This window comes from Rhinopithecus bieti, unplaced genomic scaffold, assembly GCF_001698545.2.
Source record: "Rhinopithecus bieti isolate Rb0 unplaced genomic scaffold, ASM169854v2 scaffold_56619, whole genome shotgun sequence".
In the NCBI taxonomy this organism is placed as follows: domain Eukaryota; kingdom Metazoa; phylum Chordata; class Mammalia; order Primates; family Cercopithecidae; genus Rhinopithecus; species Rhinopithecus bieti.
In genome coordinates, this window is record NW_016821640.1 from 67,804 (window position 1) to 87,226 (window position 19,423).

The 19,423-nt window shown below is 40.1% G+C and overlaps 1 pseudogene; it reads left to right on the forward strand.

Moving 5' to 3' along the window:
- The first annotated feature begins 12,607 nt into the window (after positions 1 to 12,607).
- LOC108520906 (actin, cytoplasmic 1-like) lies at positions 12,608 to 13,735 on the forward strand (annotated as a pseudogene).
- Positions 13,736 to 19,423: the final 5,688 nt, after the last annotated feature.

A 19,423-nucleotide genomic window follows, 5' to 3' on the forward strand; every position in this document is an offset into this window, starting at 1 on the left:
GAGCTGCCCATTCTTGTCCAGAGCGCCTTCCGTCATGTCCCATCTAAGGCAGTATTTTCTAAAAAAAAAAAAACAAAAAAAAAAAATTTGCATCTTATTCATGAGCAAAGTCATCTGTAGTATCTTTTTCTTGTCATATCATTGTCCCTGGCTTTGTTAGTAAGGTAGATGCTAACCTCATTAGTGGTTGGGAAGTGTTCCTCTTCTATTAGTCATGAGAGATTATGTTGTATTGTATTGTTTCTCTTGACTGCTTGGTGGAATTCATCAACGGAACATGTGGCCAGTAGTTCTTTCTCTGGGGAAGGTTTAAAACTATCAAGTTGCATTTTTCAATAGTACTGAGCTATTAGGTTCTCTTTCAACTTGAATGATATCTCTGGTGTTTTGTGTTTTAAGAAGAATGGCCAATTGTTATCTAAGTTATTGTGTTTGGTCATAGTGTGTTATAGTATTCCCTTATTAGCTTTTATGTGTGTGTGATGGCTGTGAACTCCTCTCTTATTCCTGTTATTGATATTTGTGGTCTTTTCTTTTACTTCTTGGTTATGGCTGTCTAAGATACATTTTACTCTCCTTTTCAAAAAAGAGCCAGGTTTGATTTATTGATCTTTCTTATTTTTTATTACTTCTTTCCTTTCAGGTTGTTTATTTAATTTGCTCTTCTTTTCTAGTTTCCTAAATTATAGCTTAGCATTGTTTTAGATATTTCTTCATTTTATATCTTGTTTTAATTTATGTATAAATTTCCCTCCTAAGCCTATTTTAATCAGGGTCCACTAATTTTTAAATACACTTTACAAATTGTGGTACATGTCCGTAACCTAAAATTTATCATTTTTTTTTTTTTTTGAGATGGATGTTTCCTTCTGTCGCCCAGGCTGGAGTGCAGTGGCACGATCTGGGCTCACTGCAAGCTCCGCCTCCCGGGTTCACACCGTTCTCCTGCCTCAGCCTCCCGAGTAGCTGGGACTACAGGCACCTGCCACCTTGCCACCTTGCCCAGCTAGTTTTTTGTATTTTTTTTTTTAGTAGAGACGGGGTTTCACCGTGTTAGCCAGGATGGTGTCGATCTCCTGACCTCGTAATCCGCCCATCTCGGCCTCCCAAAGTGCTGGGATTACAGGCTTGAGCCACCACGCCCAGCAAAATTTATCATTTTGTCCACTTTTAAGTGTGCAATTTAGTGGCATTAAGTACATTCACAATGTTGTACAGCCATCACCACTATCCATTTCCAGAACTTTTTCATAATCTCTGACAGAAACTTATCCCCATTAAACTCATTTCTTCCTACCCCTAGATGTGCTGACCTCTGTTCTAATTTCTGTCTCTATAAATTCGCCTATACCAGGTACCTCACACAAGTGGAATTATGTAATATTTGTCCTTTCATGCTGGCATATTTGACTTAGTACAATATTTTTAAGGTTCATCCATGTTATAGCACCACAAATCTTTCTATGTTGTACTTTTATTTTTATTTCAGTTTAAAGTATTTTAATATCTCCCTTTAGACTTCTTCTTTTGACCCATGGATTACTTAGAAGGGTATTATTTAATTTATTAATATTTGGTGATTTTCCAGATAGCTTTCTGTTATTGATTTCTAGCTTAATTTTGTTATGGTTGGTCTAAAATGTTATTTATATGATTTCTATTCTTTTAATTTGTTAAGATTTGTTATATGTCCCAGAATGTGGCCTATTTTAGTGAATATTCCCTGTGCACTTAAGAAAAATGTGTATTCTGCTCTTGCTGGATGGAGTGTTTTGTAAACGTCTATTTGGTTAAGTTATTTGATAGTGCTGTTCAAATAATGTATATACTTACTGATTTTGTCTGCTTGTTTTATCAGTTACTGAGAGAGGACTGTTGAAGACTTCAGCTATAATCGTGGATTTATCTGTTTCTTCTTTCAGTTATATCAATGTTTAACACGCTGTTGTTAGGATGTTTAAGAAATCCTCTTCATTTATTTTGAAAATTTGATCTCCTTTTTAATGAGGTAGGGCATCACTAACTAAAGCCATAAAAAAGTCTTCTCTTAAACTAGAACTGGAAATGATGCCTTGAACCTGTGTTGCTTGATCATTTTGGTGAACCATTTTGTTGTTTTATCAAATTCTTTTAGGGTTGAAAGAAATCCAGAAAATGCCTGTCTCATGGAGCTGTCACACGTACAGTTGGTTTTCAAGGCCTTCCTCAGGTGGCCAAAGCTAAATTTAGGACTAGTGAAGCCAGTTTAGTGGTACAGATTTGCAAAACTAAGACCCTTAAATGTTTAAAGTTTCTAGCAACTGGTTTATATCCCAGAAAGGGGCATAGAGACAGTAGCTTTCTTGGGGTCATCAGGGACATTGGTAAAGTGACAGCTTTTATGTGGTTGTTTAGTATGTATGCATACCTTTATATGTATATATGTATTTGTCTTCCATTGACTGCAATCAGCAGCTGCAGACTACAAAGCACTCACGATATCTCCTCCAGCTTGTCACATAGAGTGTATGCCTTTTTTTTTTTTTTAGATGGAGTCTTGCTCTGTCGCCAGGCTGGGATGCAGTGGCGTGATCTCGGCTCACTGCAACCTCCGCCTCCCGGGTTCAAGGGATTCTCCTGCCTCAGCCTCCCAAGTAGCTGGGACTACAGTCGTGCACCACCATGCCTGGCTAATTTTTGTAGTTTTAGTAGAGACGAGGTTTCACCATGTTGGCCAGGATAGTCTCAATCTCTTGACCTTGTGATCCGCCCACCTTGACCTCCCAAAGTGCTGAGATTACAGATGTGAGCCACCATGCCCAGCCCAGAGTGTATGCCTCTTATACACTCTTATATGGCCTGCCAGTGTGGTCTGCCCTCGGCTCCAACACACTTGCAGTTCTGAGATCCCAGAGGAGGATTCAGACTTCTCTCCAGCTGTGTTGTTCCAACAAGGGTAGTGTCACTGTAGTTTGGGGAACTTTGTCCCTTGAGAAAGAAATGCATGTGCTGTTTCATGCATTAAATATGGCTGTAAATTATGTTTCACTTCTCCTACCAAGAGATGGAGACTATTTCCCCTCCTCTTGATCTGGCCTAGTCTGTGACTTGCTTTGAGTAAGTGACAGAGTAGGTGACACTGGAAATTCTAAGGATGGGCCCTAGGAGATCTGCAACTTCTCGTTTTGTATGCTTGGAAGGCTTCTTCTTCTTTTTTTTTTTGAGACGGAGTCTCGCTCTGTCGCCCAGGCTGGAGTGCAGTGGCCGAATCTCAGCTCACTGCAAGCTCCACCTCCCGGGTTCACGCCATTCTCCTGCCTCAGCCTCCTGAGTAGTTGGGACTACAGGCGCCCGCCACCTCGCCTGGCTAATTTTTTGTATTTTTTAGTAGAGACGGGGTTTCACCGGGTTAGCCAGGATGGTCTTGATCTCTGACCTCGTGATCCCATCTCGGCCTCCCAAAGTGCTGGGATTACAGGCTTGAGCCACCACGCCCGGTCCTGGAAGGCTTCTTCTTATAATCCACTTGCCATGTTATGAGATAGGTAAGTTATGTGAAGAGGCCATGTATAAAATGTTCTAGTTGACAGTCCCAGCTAAGCTCCCAGCCAATAGCCAACACTAACTGTCACCATCTGAGTGAGCCATTTTGGATGTTTCAGTCTAATCAAGTCTCCCGGATATGCAGCAAAGAATTAACCTTGCCAAAAGAAAGTTTGGTCCTGCTTGAAAAGAGTGTTTTTATTTATTTTTTAACCTGGGTGTTACAGGCCACACCTGATAGTTTTTGCAAATAATGTCATTTGTGGTAGGGGCCTTGGACTGTGTAGTATATCAGCTTGATTTAGGAGGAGCTATAAAATAGGGTCAGCTGTGTAGGAGCCATGCCTACATTACCAAGCCCCAATAACAACTCTGGACAGAAAAGCTCAAGTTAGCTTCTCTGGTTGGCAAAATTCCGCGCATGCTGCTACACATCATTTCTGGGAGAACTAAGTGCTGTCCTTATTCTGAACTCCACTGGGAGGGAACAACTAGAAGTTCACGCCTGGTCTTTCCTGCACTTTGCTTTATGGGCCTCTTCCCTTTGCTGATTTTAATCTGTATTCTTTCGCTGTAATAAATTTTAGCCATGAATATAACAGCCTTTCTGAGTTCTGTGAGTCCTTCTCATTGAACCTGATGTTGGTGTTGGGACCATTGAGTGGCATTCTAGCCAACCCATGGAGTCATGAGCAACAATAAGTGGTTGTTTTCAAACTATGAAATTTTGGGATGGTCTGTTTTGCTGCAATAGATATTTAAGACAGCTGTGTTCTCTATTAGTTGGTAAGATTTCTGAGAGCCAAGATAACTGAATTTCTGCTGTGCTAGCATAGCACCTATTCATTGCCGGCATTCACTAAATATTTGTTACATTGAATTATTAAATTAAAATAGTTAAACACATCTTTGTGGACTGAGATAGACTAATTGGGATGGAAGACTTGGGGAATAATTGTGTTATTTTCTTTTTTTTTTTTTTTTTTTTTTTTTTTTTTTTTTTTGAGACGGAGTCTTGCTCTGTCACCCGGGCTGCAGTGCAGTGGCCGGATCTCAGCTCACTGCAAGCTCCACCTCCCAGGTTTATGCCATTCTCCTGCCTCAGCCTCCCGAGTAGCTGGGACTACAGGTGCCCGCCACCTCGCCTGGCTAGTTTTTTGTATTTTTTAGTGGAGACGGGGTTTCACCGTGTTAGCCAGGATGGTCTCGATCTCCTGACCTCGTGATCCGCCCATCTCGGCCTCCCAAAGTGCTGGGATTACAGGCTTGAGCCACCGTGCCCGGCTGTGTTATTTTCTTATATGTATAACAGAAGAGAATCTCCAAGCCTTTGCTATGAAATATAAAGATAATTGCAGTTTTTTAGGGAAGCTATGCAGTAACGATTCATTCTTTTTCTTTCAAGATAACTGTGCCATGGTGTAAAGAATACTGGTTGGAATATATTGGTTCAAGTCCAAGTTTTGTCTCTGCACACTACTTTTATGAACTTGGGCGAGTCTCTTCACTTTACTAAATATCATCTTGAAGCAGTGATAATAATGGTAATCCCGTGAGGTTGTTGTGAGGTTTTGATGCATGAAAAGGTGCTTTGAGAACAGTAAAGTGCTATGTAGGTATAAAGTATCATTGTGTGAGTTGATGGGACTTGCTTAAATTTTATTATTTTTAGCTCTTTGATTCCATCATCTGTGATAAATACTTTTAAAATGGACAGCATCTCAATAGCATAAGTAACATGAAAATCTGGAAAATAACAATAAAGCAGCTTTTAAATAGTAGTTTTTTTCCTGTTTTTCTTACATTATCTCTTCACCACCATGAAGTATTCCTCTCACACTTTTTTTTTTTCAGACACGAAATGGAGAAAAATAATCAGAAATGGTGGCATGAAACAGGATTTCTTTTCTCCCAAGCATGTGAGATCTCCCTGCCACTCCCATTCACCTCTCTTACCACCATGCCTTTTAGTTTAAAAAAGAGCAACTGCAAAGTGTTGACAAGATACTATTTGTTATGCCCATCAACCTTACTGAACTCTGGACCCTTCTTACTGAGTCAGTTTTGATAATTCAGATGATGATGCCCCTAGCACTTTGGAACTAGTCCACTAGGCCTATGAGAGCTACTTTTGGGTTCTTCAAGTTTATACCTGCAGCTCAGAGAATAGAATCCAAAAAGGTTGCCAAAGCCTTGCTGTGAACCTTCTTAAAGATGCTGTAATTTCCCAGGGTCACACCTAGCATACTTCTTTGATGCCATTTATGAAATGTTGGTTGTCTTTCTGGGTCTCATAAGGTGCTAGCTGCCCCTTGCACTTACATGCATCCTATTGTTTCAATAGGCTTGAGTACTTGCGAGTTTCTGACATAATAGAATGAAAGAAGGTCAGAGCAGGAAGATATTTTAGAGATTGGAGCCCTGGCCCAGAAATTGGTTGTTCTGATTTGAGAAGAGTCAAGGGTAAGGAGAAATGGCCTATAATAGGAGTGTGTGAGCATGTTCTAAGAATCCAGCAAGGAAGGGTTTAAATCAGAGCCTGGAGACAGAGTGTTAGGTTCCAGGTAGGAGGAGCATGGGAACGAGAGTCAGCTAAAGCAACCTAATATACCAGATGATAATTAGCATTAAAAGTATTGTGACAGCCTGGAAAAATTAGCTGAAACAAACAAGAGGCAATTCCAGAAGTGAATAAAAAAACACTTCCTATAGATTCCAAAATCAATCGGGTTTAACAGAAATTCTGTAAAACTCTTAGATTTCAGCTGCCAGGAAGGTGGGAATGAGTCAATCATATGACACCCATTCTCTGCAACGTGAATGCAGTCTTAGGATGCACGAATTAAACCTAAAATAAGGAAGGTAATGGTCCCACTCTCCCCTGCCTGAGTTATGTGTAGATTGTGTTCTGTTTTTGAGACAGGGTCTTTCTCTGTTGCCCAGGCTGGAGTGCAGTAACTTGATCATAGCTCACTGCAGCCTCAACCTCCTGGGTTCAAGTGATCCTTCCACCTTAGCCTCCCGAATAGCAGGGACTACAGATGCATGCCACTATGCCTGGCTAATTTTTAAAATTTTTTGTAGAGTCAAGGTCTCACTATATTTCCCAGGCTGGTCTGAAACTCCTGGGCTCAAGTGATCCTCCTGACTTGACTTCCCAAAGTGCTGGGATTACAGGCATGAGTCACCATGCCCAGCCCTCAGTGCCATATTTTAAATTGCATGAATAAATGAGAAGAATATTATATGGTGAGAGGTTTAAAAATGACTTCACCTGAGTAATGGTAAGTTGAATGGGGCTAGTTGCTAGATAGTTGAGGAACATAACGGGCATTTTCAATAACTTGAGGAATTGTTAATATGAAAGAAGAATTAGGACTTACTTTTATGGGTCTTCAAGATAGAATTTTGGTAACTGGATGGAAAATGTAATGGGAAAATTAGGGCTCAACGATGTTGAGAACTCTCCAGTGAAATCTGTCCATAAATGAAGAGGGATATGGTATGAGAGGGGTACACTACTCATTGGGGAAGTCTTCAAAAAGAGGCTGATTGGCCACTTGCTGGTACCTCTGGAAAGCAGAATTCCTGCCTAGGGGAGAGGTCAAACCACAGGCTCTTCAAGATCCCTATCATCTCTTAAGTTTCATGACCCTGTGATCTCCTGCACTAGAGAGAGACATATTGTAGACATTCAGAGATTTCCATTGACAGCCTAACACTCCAGCTTGCCACACAATTATGCTGTGGGCTGGCCAGAAAAATGTCTGGTCTGGCCAGAGTCAGTAGAATGCCACATAACCCAGGCATAAGGTATTGAACTTAAGTGGGTAAATTACCACATACTTGGTGGCTTAAAACAACAGAAATTTATTGTCTCACAGTTCTGGAGGCCAGAAGTCTGACATCAAGCTGTTTTCAGGTCCACACTCTCTCAGAAGTCTCTAGTGGAGAATCTGTCCCTTGCCTTTTCCAGCTTCTGGTGGCTCCAAGCATTCCTTGGTTTGTGGCTGCATCATTCCAATCTCTGGTTCTGTGGTCACAATGCCGTCTTTTCTGTCTTCTTCCTCTTTGTGTTGCTTATAAGGCTACTTGTCATTGGATTTAGAGCCTACTCAGATAATCAAGGATGAGCTTCACATCTCAAGATCCTTAATTTAATTATATCTGCAAAAATCCCTTTTTCAAATAAGATAACATTCACAGATTGTGAAAATTAGGACATGGGCATATCATTTGAGGACCACCATTCAACCCACTATACTCATTTTAATGGTCATTACACTATCACTATTATCAATAAATAGTGCTTTGCCTATGATGGCGCTTGAAGCAGAACAGTCTTGTGAGATTCTCAACAGAGACAGTCTAGTGCTTGATAAGCTCACTCTTGGAATCAGAAAGATCTGAGTTTAATTCCAGTTTTGCTACTTAGAAGTGTATCTCTGGCAGGGGTGAACTTTATTTCTGATTCCTCAACTCTAAAATGAGAATAGTGGAACTTATCTCATAGGGTTAATATGAGTAACCAATACAATAATGCTTGTAAATTATTTAACATAGGGCCAGGCATATTGCTGACATTCCACAAGTGATATTATTCATGAGTTTATTCCTTTCCCCTGGTTTTAGGCTATCTGAGGTGTCAGGCTTTTATCATTCCCTGGAAATTTAGTTGAAATTAACATATGTTTATTGAGGATTGGCTCTGCACCATACACTATCATATATAATAGGTATGAATGGTAAACAAGACAGACATGGTCTTTGCCCTCACAGATCTTAGAGTATGATGGCATCAATGGTTAATAAAACATGTTAATATAATACAATATTGCCATTATGACGCTTGGGGAACTATAGGAACCTGAGAAGTTCCTATAGTTCTTCTCGGGACTGTAGATCCCGAGACACCCAACCCAGGCAAAATTCTGGATAGAGGAAGAGGACCTCTGTATATGGGAGGATACTTATATTTGTAGCAGAGGGGCTGAATTGCATTTAAAGCCTGGTTATGACTGAGGAACTGGTAGTTCCTCAGACATCTGTTGGCATGTGTTGATTTTACATGGGGGATGCGGGCGTGTGCTCTTTGTTCCTGGAGAGAAAGACTGTGAGATGAGGTGACAACTTAGTGTAGGTTTTCCAAGGAGTAGATCCTAAGACAAAGATTTTAGTGCAGATAGTTTATTTGGGAGATAATCCTGAGAAATACCAACAAGAGAGTGGGGGAGTGAGACAGGTAAGAAAAGAGCCAATAAATGGTGTTTTATCAGCTAGTTACCACCATGGTTAATTAGAGCTCCATTATATTGGGGAACTCTAGAAGCCAATGTAGAACACAAGCAGCAGAGTCATCTACATCTACACTTGTGGGTCATTGGTATCCAAGAAACTTGTCCATAAGCAGGGAAGGCAGGCTACTGAAGAAACCTCAGGCAAAGAGATGCAGATGTTGGCAGTTGGCAAGGGCTGACAAGCTATGGGTAGGACATGAGCAGCATGTGATGCAGGAGGAAAACATGGCATGCTCTCCAGTTTGTTGCCAGGGACAAAGTCCAAGGCCCATGAGCAGGGGGATTCTAATTAGAAACTAAAGGAGGTTTTCTCACAAGGGCATATATATTACTTGGGGGGACAAACTGCTTCTTAAGGTCCAGGTGACAAAATGAAGCACCTGCGAAGAGGTGCTTTGAACAACGAATGGGTCAATGAAGAAATTACAAGGGAAATTAAAACTTTTCTTGAGATAAATGAAAATGAAAACACAACATACCAATACCTATGGGATACAGCAAAAGCAGTTCTAAGAAAGACATTTGTAACAGTAAACACCTATATTAAGAAAGAAGAAAGATCTCAAATAACCTAACCTTGCGCCTCAAGGAACTGGAAAAACAAGAAGAAACTAAGCCCAAAATTAGTAGAAGGAAGGAAATAATAAAGATCAGAGCAGGAATAAATGAAATAGAAACTAGAAAAACCATAGAAAAGATAAGTGGAACAAAGAGTTGCTATTTTTAAAAGATAAACAAGGCCGGGCACGGTGGCTCACACCTGTAATCCCAGCACTTTGGGAGGCCAAGGCAGGCAGATCGCTTGAGGTCAGGAGTTCAAGACCAGCCTGCCAACATGGTGAAACCCCTTGTCTACTAAAATACAAAATTAGCCAGGCATGGTGGCAGGCACCTGTAATTCCAGCTACTCAGGAGGCTGAGGCAGGAGGAGAATTGCTTGAACCCCAGAGGCGGAGATTGCAGTGAGCTGAGATTGTGCCATTGCACTCCAGCCTGGGCTACAAGAGTGAGACTTTGTTCTCAAAGAAAAAAAAAAAAAAAAAAAAAAAGAAAAAAAAAAAAGAAAAAGCAAAGATAAACAAAATTGACAATCCTTTAGCTAAACTAAGAAAAAAAGAGAGAAGACTCAAATAAGATTAGAGGCACAAAAGGAGACATTACAACTGATACCATAGAAACAAAAGATCATAAGAAATTATTATGAAGAATTATATGCCAACAAATTGGATAACCTAGAAAACAGGTAGATTCCCGGACACATACAACCTATCGAGGTTGAATTATGAAGAAATACAAAATCTAAATAGATGAATAATGAATAAGGAGATTGAATCAGTAACAAATAGTCTCCGATTAAAGAGAAGCCCAGGACATGATGACTTCACAACTGAATCCTACCAAACATTTAAAGAAACAGTAACATGAAGTCTCAAACTCTTCCAAAAAATTGAAGAGGAGACACAGTTTGGATCTGTGTCTCTGTCCAAATCTCATGTCAAATTGTAATCCCTAATGTTGAAGTTGGTGTCTGGTGGGAGGTGACTGCATCACAGAGGCGAATTTCTCATGAATGGTTTGTTACATCCACTTGGTACTGTTCTTGTGATAGTGAGTGAGTTCTTGCGAGCTCTGGCTGTTTAAAGGTGTGTAGCACCTTTCCCCTCTCTCTCTTGCTCCTACTCCAGCCATGATATGTGTGCTCCCCTCTGCCATCTACCATAATGGTAAGTTTCTTGAGGCCTCCCCAGAAGCTGAGCAGATGCCAGCATCGTACTTCCTGTATAGCCTGTGGAACTGTGAGCCAATTCTCTTTTCTTTATAAATTACCCAGTCTCAGGTATTTATAGCAATGTGAGAACAAACTGATACCTCCAAACTAATTTTACAAGGCCAGCATTACCACATTACTAAAACCAGATGAGGACACAACCAAAAAAGAAAACTACAGGCCAATATCCCTGATGAATAGATATTTGAAAATTTTTAATAAAATATTAAATTCAACAGCACATTAAAAAGATTATCCACCATGATCAAATGAGATTTATCCCAGGGACGCAAGAATGGTTCAACATATGTAAATCAGTAAAGGTGATACATCACATTAGTACAATGAAGGACAAAAACCATATGATCATGTCAATAGATGCAGAAAAAGCATTTGACAAAATTCAACATCTCTTTATGATAAAAACCTTCAACAAATTGAGTATAGAGGGAATGTACCTCAACACAGTATAGGCTATATATGATAAATCCACAGCTAATACACTAAAAGTGGGAAAAGTTGAAAGCTTTTCCTTTAAGATTTGGAACAACACAAAGAAGCCTACTCTCACCACTTATAGTCGACATAGTACTGGAAGTACTAGCCAGAGCAATTAGGCAAGAGAAACAAATAAAAGGCATCCAAATTGGAAAGGAGGAAGTTAAACTGTCCCTGTTTGCACATGACACAATCTTACGTACTGAAAACTCTGAAGATTCCATTAAAAAATGTTAGAACCAATAAACACATTCAATAAAGTTGTAGGATAGAAAATCAACATGCAAAATTCAGTAGCATTTTTATACACTCATAGCAAACTATCAGAAAAATAGATTAAAAATTCCATTTATAATATTTATAAAAATTAAAATACTTAGGAACAAATTTAACCAAGGAGATGAAAATCTCTACACTGAAAACTAGGAAACATTGCTGAAAAAAAAATTGACGAAGACATAAAAAGGATGGAAAGGTACCCTGTGTTCATGGATTGTAAGAATTAAAATTGTTAAAATGCCCATACTACCCAAAGCAAGCTACAGATTCAATGCAAATTCCATCAAAATACCAATGACATTCTTCACAGAAATAGAAAACAATACTAAGGCTTGTATGGAACCACGCAAGACCTTGAATAGCCAAAGACATTTGGAGGAAAAAAACAAAACAAAACACAGAAAAACAATGTAAAGCTGGAGGCATCACGCTATCTGACTTCAAAATGTACTACAAAGCTATAGTAATCAAAACAGCATGGTACTGGCATAAAGACAGACACACAGACCCACGGAACGGAAAAGAGAACCCAGAAATATATCCACACGTTTACAGTAAACTGATTTTTGATGAAGGTGCCAAGAATATACAATAGGGAAAGGACAGTCTCTTCAACAAATAGTGTTGGGAAAACTGGATAGACACACACAGAAGAATGAAATTAGACCTTTATCTCTCACCATATAAAATCCACTCACACAAAAGGTTAAAGACTTAAATGTTAGACCCCAAACTATGAAACTTCTAGAAGCAAAAACAGGAGAGAAGCTTTAAGACATTTGTCTGGGCAATTATTTTATTTATTTATTTATTTTAACATGACCTGAAAGCACAGGTAACAGAAGCAAAAATAGACAAATGGGATTACATCAAATGGAAAAGTTTCTGCACAGCAAAGGAAACAATTGACAGACTGAAGTGTAAACTAAAATTAAAGTTCTAAGCCCCCAAACTGAGTAAGTGGATCTCCCTCTCAGCCAAGAGTATCCCAAAGAAACCTCAACAACTAGTTCAAGCCATGACAGGAAGGAGGCTGGTGTCAGACATGCCTCATTATACCCTCTCCCTTTTGGAGTTTAGACACAACTCAGCATTACCATTAAAATAGAGATCCTAAGAGTGACAGAACAGATTCTTTGTAGCAATAAGATACCAACTCTAGACTGTGGAGACTGCATCTGCCCAGCAGGCACAGAGCCTCACCCTCCCTACTCTGCCACCAGTCCACACCCACTGCCAGATCACCATGAATGATGATATCACTGCTCTCATCTTCGACAAAGGCTCCAGCATGTGCAAGGCTGTCTTTATGGGCGATGATGCTCCCCAGCTGTCCTCCCTTCCATCATGTGGTGCCCGTGGCACCAGAGCATGATGCTGGGCCTAGGTCAGAAGGACTCCTACATGAGCAATGAGGCCCAGAGCAAGAGAGGCATCCTGATCCCACTCTGAAATACCCCATAGAGCACGGCATTGTCACCAAATGGGATGACATGGAGATCTGGCACCACAACTTTTACAACAAGCTATGTGAGGCTCCCAAGGAGCACCCCATGCTGCTGACCGAGGCTCCCTGAACCCCGAGGTCAACCATGAGAAGATGACCCAGATCATGTTTGAGACTTTCAGTGCCCCAGCCATGTACTTGACCATCCAGGCTGGTACACCTCTGGCAGTGCCACTGGCACTAGAGTCCAGTGATGGACTCTAGTGATGGGGTCACCCACACTATGCCCATCTATGAGGGGTACACTGTCCCCCACGCCATCCTGCCTCTGGACCTGGCTGGCCAGGACTTGACTGACTACCTCATGAAGATCCTCAAGGAGGGTGGCTATAGCTTCACCACTACTGCTGAGCGGGAAATCATGCTTGACATCAAGGAGAAGCTGTGCTATATCACCCTGGACTTCGAGCAGGAGATAGCCACTGCAGCCTCCAGCTCCTCCCTGGAGAAGAGCCAGGAGCTGCTCAACGGCCAGGTCATCACCATCAGCAACCAGTGGTTCCACTGCCCCAATACCTCTTCCAGCCTTCCTTCCTGGGCATGGAATCTTGTGGCATCCACGAAACTACCTTCACCTCCATCATGAAGTGTGATGTGGACATCTGCAATGACCTGTACACCAATACAGTGCTGTCTGGCGGCACTACCATGTACCCTGGCATTGCTGACAGGATGCAGAAGGAGATCACCGTCCTGACTTCCAGCACGATAAAGATCAAGATCATTGCTCCTCCTGTGCATAAATACTCTGTGTGTTTTGATGGCTCCATCCTGACCTCCCTGTCCACCTTCTAGCAGACGTGGATCAGCAAGCAAAAATACCATGAGGCCAGCCCCTTCATCACCCACAGCAGATGCTTCTAGGTGGACTGTGACTTAATTGCATTACATCCATTCTTGACAAAAACCCAACTTGCCAGAAAACAAGATGAGATTGGCATGGTCTTACTGTTATTATGATTATTATTATTTGTTGTTGTTTTTTAGCTTGACTCAAGATTTGAAAACTGGAAAGGTGGAGGTGACAGCAGTCAGTTGGAGCCAGCATCCCTCAAAGTTCTACAATGTGGCCGAGGACTTTGATTGTGCATTGTTCCTTTTTTAAATAGTCATTCCAAATATCACGAGATGCCTTGTTACAGGAAGTCCCTTGCCCTCCCAAAAGCCACCCCACTGCTCTCTAAAGAGAATGCCCCAGTCCTCTCCACACAGGGGAGGTGATAGCATTGCTTTCATATAAATCATGTAATGCAAAAAATTTTTAATATTCACCTTAATACTTTTAAAATTTTGTTTTATTTTGAATGATCAGCCATTGTGACCCCCCTTTTTTGCCCCTCAACTTGAGATGTATGAAAATGTTTGGTCTCACTGGGAGCCGGTGGAGGTGTGGAAGCAGCCAGGGCTTACCTGTACACTGACTTGAGACCAGTTGAATAAAAGTGCATACTTAAAAAAAAAAAAAAGATAACAATTCCAACCTTACTGTGGTATAACATCACATGACAGATAACAGGCCCTAAAGGAAATCAAAGTATTCTATCCTAAAATATGTTTCTTTGACATATTTTGAAATGGCCTTGCAAAACCATCTCTTGTGGGTGGGGGAAATCTACATTCTGTAGAGAATGCCCTTCCCTTTCCAGGTCTTTTCCTGTTCCAGGAGAGAATTAACTAAGAGTCTGACACCTTTTAAGGTCCAATAAGAAACATTCACCACCTATTCTCTCTGTAACCTGCTACCTGGAGCCTTCATCTATATCACAAGAATCTTGGATTCCACAACCACCTCCTTACCTTAAGTCAAGTTGACTTTAACTCTTCAGGCAGAGATTAACTCCTTCAACCAATTTGCTAATCGGGAAAACCTTTGAATGTGCCTATGACCTAGAAGACCCCCTGCTTTGAGATGTCCCACCTTTGTGGGCCAAACCAATGTATACCTTACCTATATTGATTTATGTCTTTGCCTATGACTTCTGTCTCCCCAAAATGTATAAAATCACCCTATAGCCCTACCATCTTGGGCACATGTTCTCAGGAGCCCCCAAAGCCGTGCCATGGGCCATGACCCTTAATCTTGGCAAAATAAACCTCTAAATTGATTGAGACCTGTCTCAGATACTTTTTGGTTTACAGAAGATACAACCTAAAGAACAGGGAAAATATTTGCAAACCATACATCTTATAAGGGGTTAATAACCAAAATCGTAGGGAACTCTAACAAATCAATAGTGAAAACACAAGCAATCTGATTTTTAAAATGAGCAAAAGACCTAATGTATTAGTCCATTCTCACACTGCCATGAAGTAATGACCTGGGTAATTTATAAAGAAAAGAGGTTTAATTGACTCAAGTTATGCATGGCTGGAAAGGCCTCAGGAAACTTACCATCATGGCAGAAGGCAAAGGGGAAGAAAGGCACCTTCTTCACAGGGCAGCAGGAAGGAGATGTGCTGAGCAAAGGGGAAAAAGCCCCTTATAAAATCATCAGATCTCGTGAGAACTCACTATCATGAGAACAGCATGGGGGTAATCGCCCCCATGATTCAATTACCTCCCACCAGGTCCCTCTCACAACATGTCGGGATTATGGGAACTACAAGATGAGATTTGGGTGGAGACACAGCCAAACCATATCACCTAAATAGGCATTTTTCAAAAGAAGACACACAAATGACCAACAGGTGTATGAAAAAATGCTCAACATCACTAATCATCAGGGAAATGAAAATCAAAACCACAATGAGATAAACTCACACCTATTAGAGTGGCTATTGTCAAAAAGATAAAAGACAACTTTTAGAAAGGATATGGAGAAAAAGAAACCCTTGCATGCTAATATAATTTATAATTGCATGCTAATATAAATTAGTACAACCATTATGGAAAACATTATGGGGTTTCTCAAGCAATTAAAATACAACTACCTTAGGATCCAGCAATCCCACTACTGGGTGTATATCCAAAGGAAATAAAATCAGTATGTTGCAGAGATATCTGTGCCCCCATGTTGATCACAGTAATATTTACAATAGCCATGATGTTTAATCAACCTAAGAGTCCATCGATGGATGAATGAATAAAGAAAATGTGGTACATATACACAGTGGAATACTGTTCAGTTACAAAAAAGAAGGAAATTCTGTTGTTTGCAGCAAAATGGATGATCCTGGAAGACATTATGTTAAGTGAAGTAAGCCAGGCGTAGCAAGACAAATACCACATATTCTCACTCATTTGTGGAATCTAAAAATGTTGACCTTATAGAATTAAAAAGAAGACTGGCAACTACCAGAGGCTAGGGTGGTTGCGGGGAGGGGAGTTAGGGAGATATTGGTGAAAGTATACGTAATTACAATTAGGTAGGAGGAATAAGTTCAAGAGGTCTATTATATAGTATGGTGACTATTGTCAATAATGATATATTTTGAAAATGCTAAGAGAGTAGATGTTAAGTGTTCTTACCACAAAGTGACAACTATGTGAGGTAATGCATTTATTAATTAGCTAGATTCAACCATTCTACAATGTATATATACTTCGAAACATTATGTTCTACATGATAAATACATACAATTTTATATGTCAATTTAAAAATAAATACATTTGAAAAACAAAACAACAACAAAAATAAAATGGTATTCTATTTTCTCCTTAGCTCTGGCAAGAAAAATGTCAAAGATATAAATAAATGGTTGAATAAATACGTGGAGAAAATATAAACCCAAACCTTCTTTTATAATGCTAATGTTTCTTCAAGGAATGGAAAGTAATTTTAATATTACCTTAAATAAGCTATGGTTAATAAAATTATAGATACTCATTATAATATGTCAGGCAGTATGATTTGTCAGATATCATCTCAATTATCACAAGTTCACCTCAAAGTAGGCTTTATTTTCAGATGAGGAAACTGGAGCTTAGAGAGAGCATTTATACTACCCAAGGTCTTGCAGCTTCTAAGGGGTGGAGCTGGAATTGGAACTCAAATAGTGAGACTTGAGAACTTACTTTCCAAGATGAATATGTTATACCGCTTCCCTGTAGGCTAAAATAGGAGCACAGTCTTGGTCATAAAATGGTGTTTTTGAAGTGCATGGTAGCATAAATTATTTTTGGACCATCTTTTCCTTCTTATACTCATTGCCCTTGTGAATACATTTCTGAAATATTTATTTGATTCATGCCTTCCTACTGCATTTTAAGCTCAATGACGTTGGGTTCTGTCTTTTTGTCCACCTCTGCATTCCAAATTCCAGCACAGTTAGTTACTGTACAGAGAGACCATTAAGGAGCTTTTGTTGATTGTATAAGTGATCCGTTCCTCTACTTCTCTTTGTTAATGAGGAAAAGACAAGTTGCTGAGGAATGTAAGACAATTTTAATTATCTGGTTTCTATAACTATGGTACCCTGTCCTGACAGCTCTTAACACTTGTAATATCTAATTATTCAGGAGGCAACATTTGTTAGCTACCTTATTTTAAGCAGAATATCAACTCTTAGATGGGAATTATATTTTCATATTCATAGGGTTCAGAAATGTACCTTTTGAAGTTTTCATGGGGGTGGTATTTTAAATGTACTTTTAAAAAGCTGCACTTGAAGGAACTAATTTGAGTTTTTTTGGCTGACAAGATTTTCCTAGGTATGGCTGAGATGTTAACAAACGTACCTTTCCAGTAGTAATATGTGCATATTATAGAGTGCTGTACTTGAAGACTCTGTATCTTCCCTTGGAACCTTAGCAAGGAGCGCTATGTTTGATCTTTCTACACTCTGCAGCTGTGGAACCTATAACATGTTTTGCTGCCATTCATTCATAGTATGCAAGATGAGTTTTATATAGTACCTAGGAAAGTGCCTGGTACATAGTAGGCACTCAATAAATGCTGGTTGGCTGACTGATTGAATGAATAAATACATGAATCTATGGTTTGAATCAACTTGATATGAGTTACAGAATCAGAAATGCTTTCCCTCTGCCTGCAAATGACCAAACTCCCATATGCATCCATTTTGGGGGATTAAAGCTTTAGAAGGCAGTTAGAATGCAACTATACCAAATGAGTTTCTAACCCACTACCTTGAATTAGTATTGCAGACTTAGAGCTTTCCAAGCTCTAGATGAAACAAAAGATTTAAGAAGATCAAATATAGGACAGGCCCATTTCGATGAGAAGTAGGGAATGTGGGATGTGCAAAGAAATATGTCCAGGATAGGAAATCAGATGGACAGGATGAGGGGCCTGTAGAGGCACCAAAAGCCACATTTTTGGCTCCCCATTCACCATCTGAGTCCACTCAGATTGCTGTGTACAGTGAGCAGAGCAGGGCTGCAGCCCAAAGAGACAGGTGGCTGTCCATGACTTTAGAGTACTTTTTATTTGGACTGTCATGTGTATGTCTCTGGTAAATGTGGTATGGAATGCTTGACAGTTCCAGCTCTCCCAGCCCTAGCAGAGTGAGCTAAACATTTGCTGTGTCAGCCAATCTCCAAGGAGGACTGTAATGATCCTTGCCTCTTGACATTCAAGTCCTTGTGCAGACCCTTCCTATACCGAATAGGACATTGCAGAGTGATGATGTGTGACCTCTGAGGTTAGATTATAAAAGACAGCCTAGCTGCCACCTTGGGCTCTTGGACAGTTTGTTCTGGAGGAAACTAGCAATCTTGTCATGGGGACACATACACAGCCCTGTAGAGAGGACCATGTGGAGAGAGGAACTAAGGCCTCCCACCAACAGTCAGCACCAACTTCCTAGGCGTGTGAGTGAGCCACCTCAGAAACAGATGCTCCAGCCCTAGGTGAGCCTTTATTTGACTTCAGCCCTGGCTGGTATCTTGAGTACAACCTCTTGAGAAATCAGAACTAGAACCACTGAGCCATGCTGTCCCCAGATTCTTGACGCCTGGAAACTCTGGAAGATATTAAATGTTTATTGTTGTTTTAAGCCAAGTGCAGTGATCTTTTTTTACACAGCATTAGAGATGAATTCATTTTCTTTGTCTTGAAGTCTGTGATCATAATTGCTATTATGCCAGTTTGTTAAGCAGGTATCAAGTCTTCTAGACCTCTCTAAAGGTGGTGATTTTTTTTTCTTTGTTCTAGTTTCATGTAAGAACTCAAGAATGTGAGAATATAGAGCAAATGCTAGGGTCAGGCAGACATCCATTTGAATCTTGGTTTGGCCACCCGTGTGACTTTGAACAAGTTACTTAACTCATACACTTATTACGAGCATTAAAAGAACAAATGCATTTCAAGTGCTTAAGATAGTGTATGACTTAGAGTAAGAACCCAAGAAATGCTATTACAGTTATTACCTTTATATAAAAAGATGCCCCTGAGGGCCTTGCCTTATAGGCAGCAACCACTAGCCAATACTCTAAAGTAGCTGAAGTGTGTTCTGTGCCTAAATGGAGAATTTGATTTCTATTAGAATTATTAACTAAATTTATTAAGATATAATTTATATGCCATAAAATGTATCCACTTTAAGTACACAATTCAATGATTTTTAGTAAATGTACTGAGTTGTGCAATT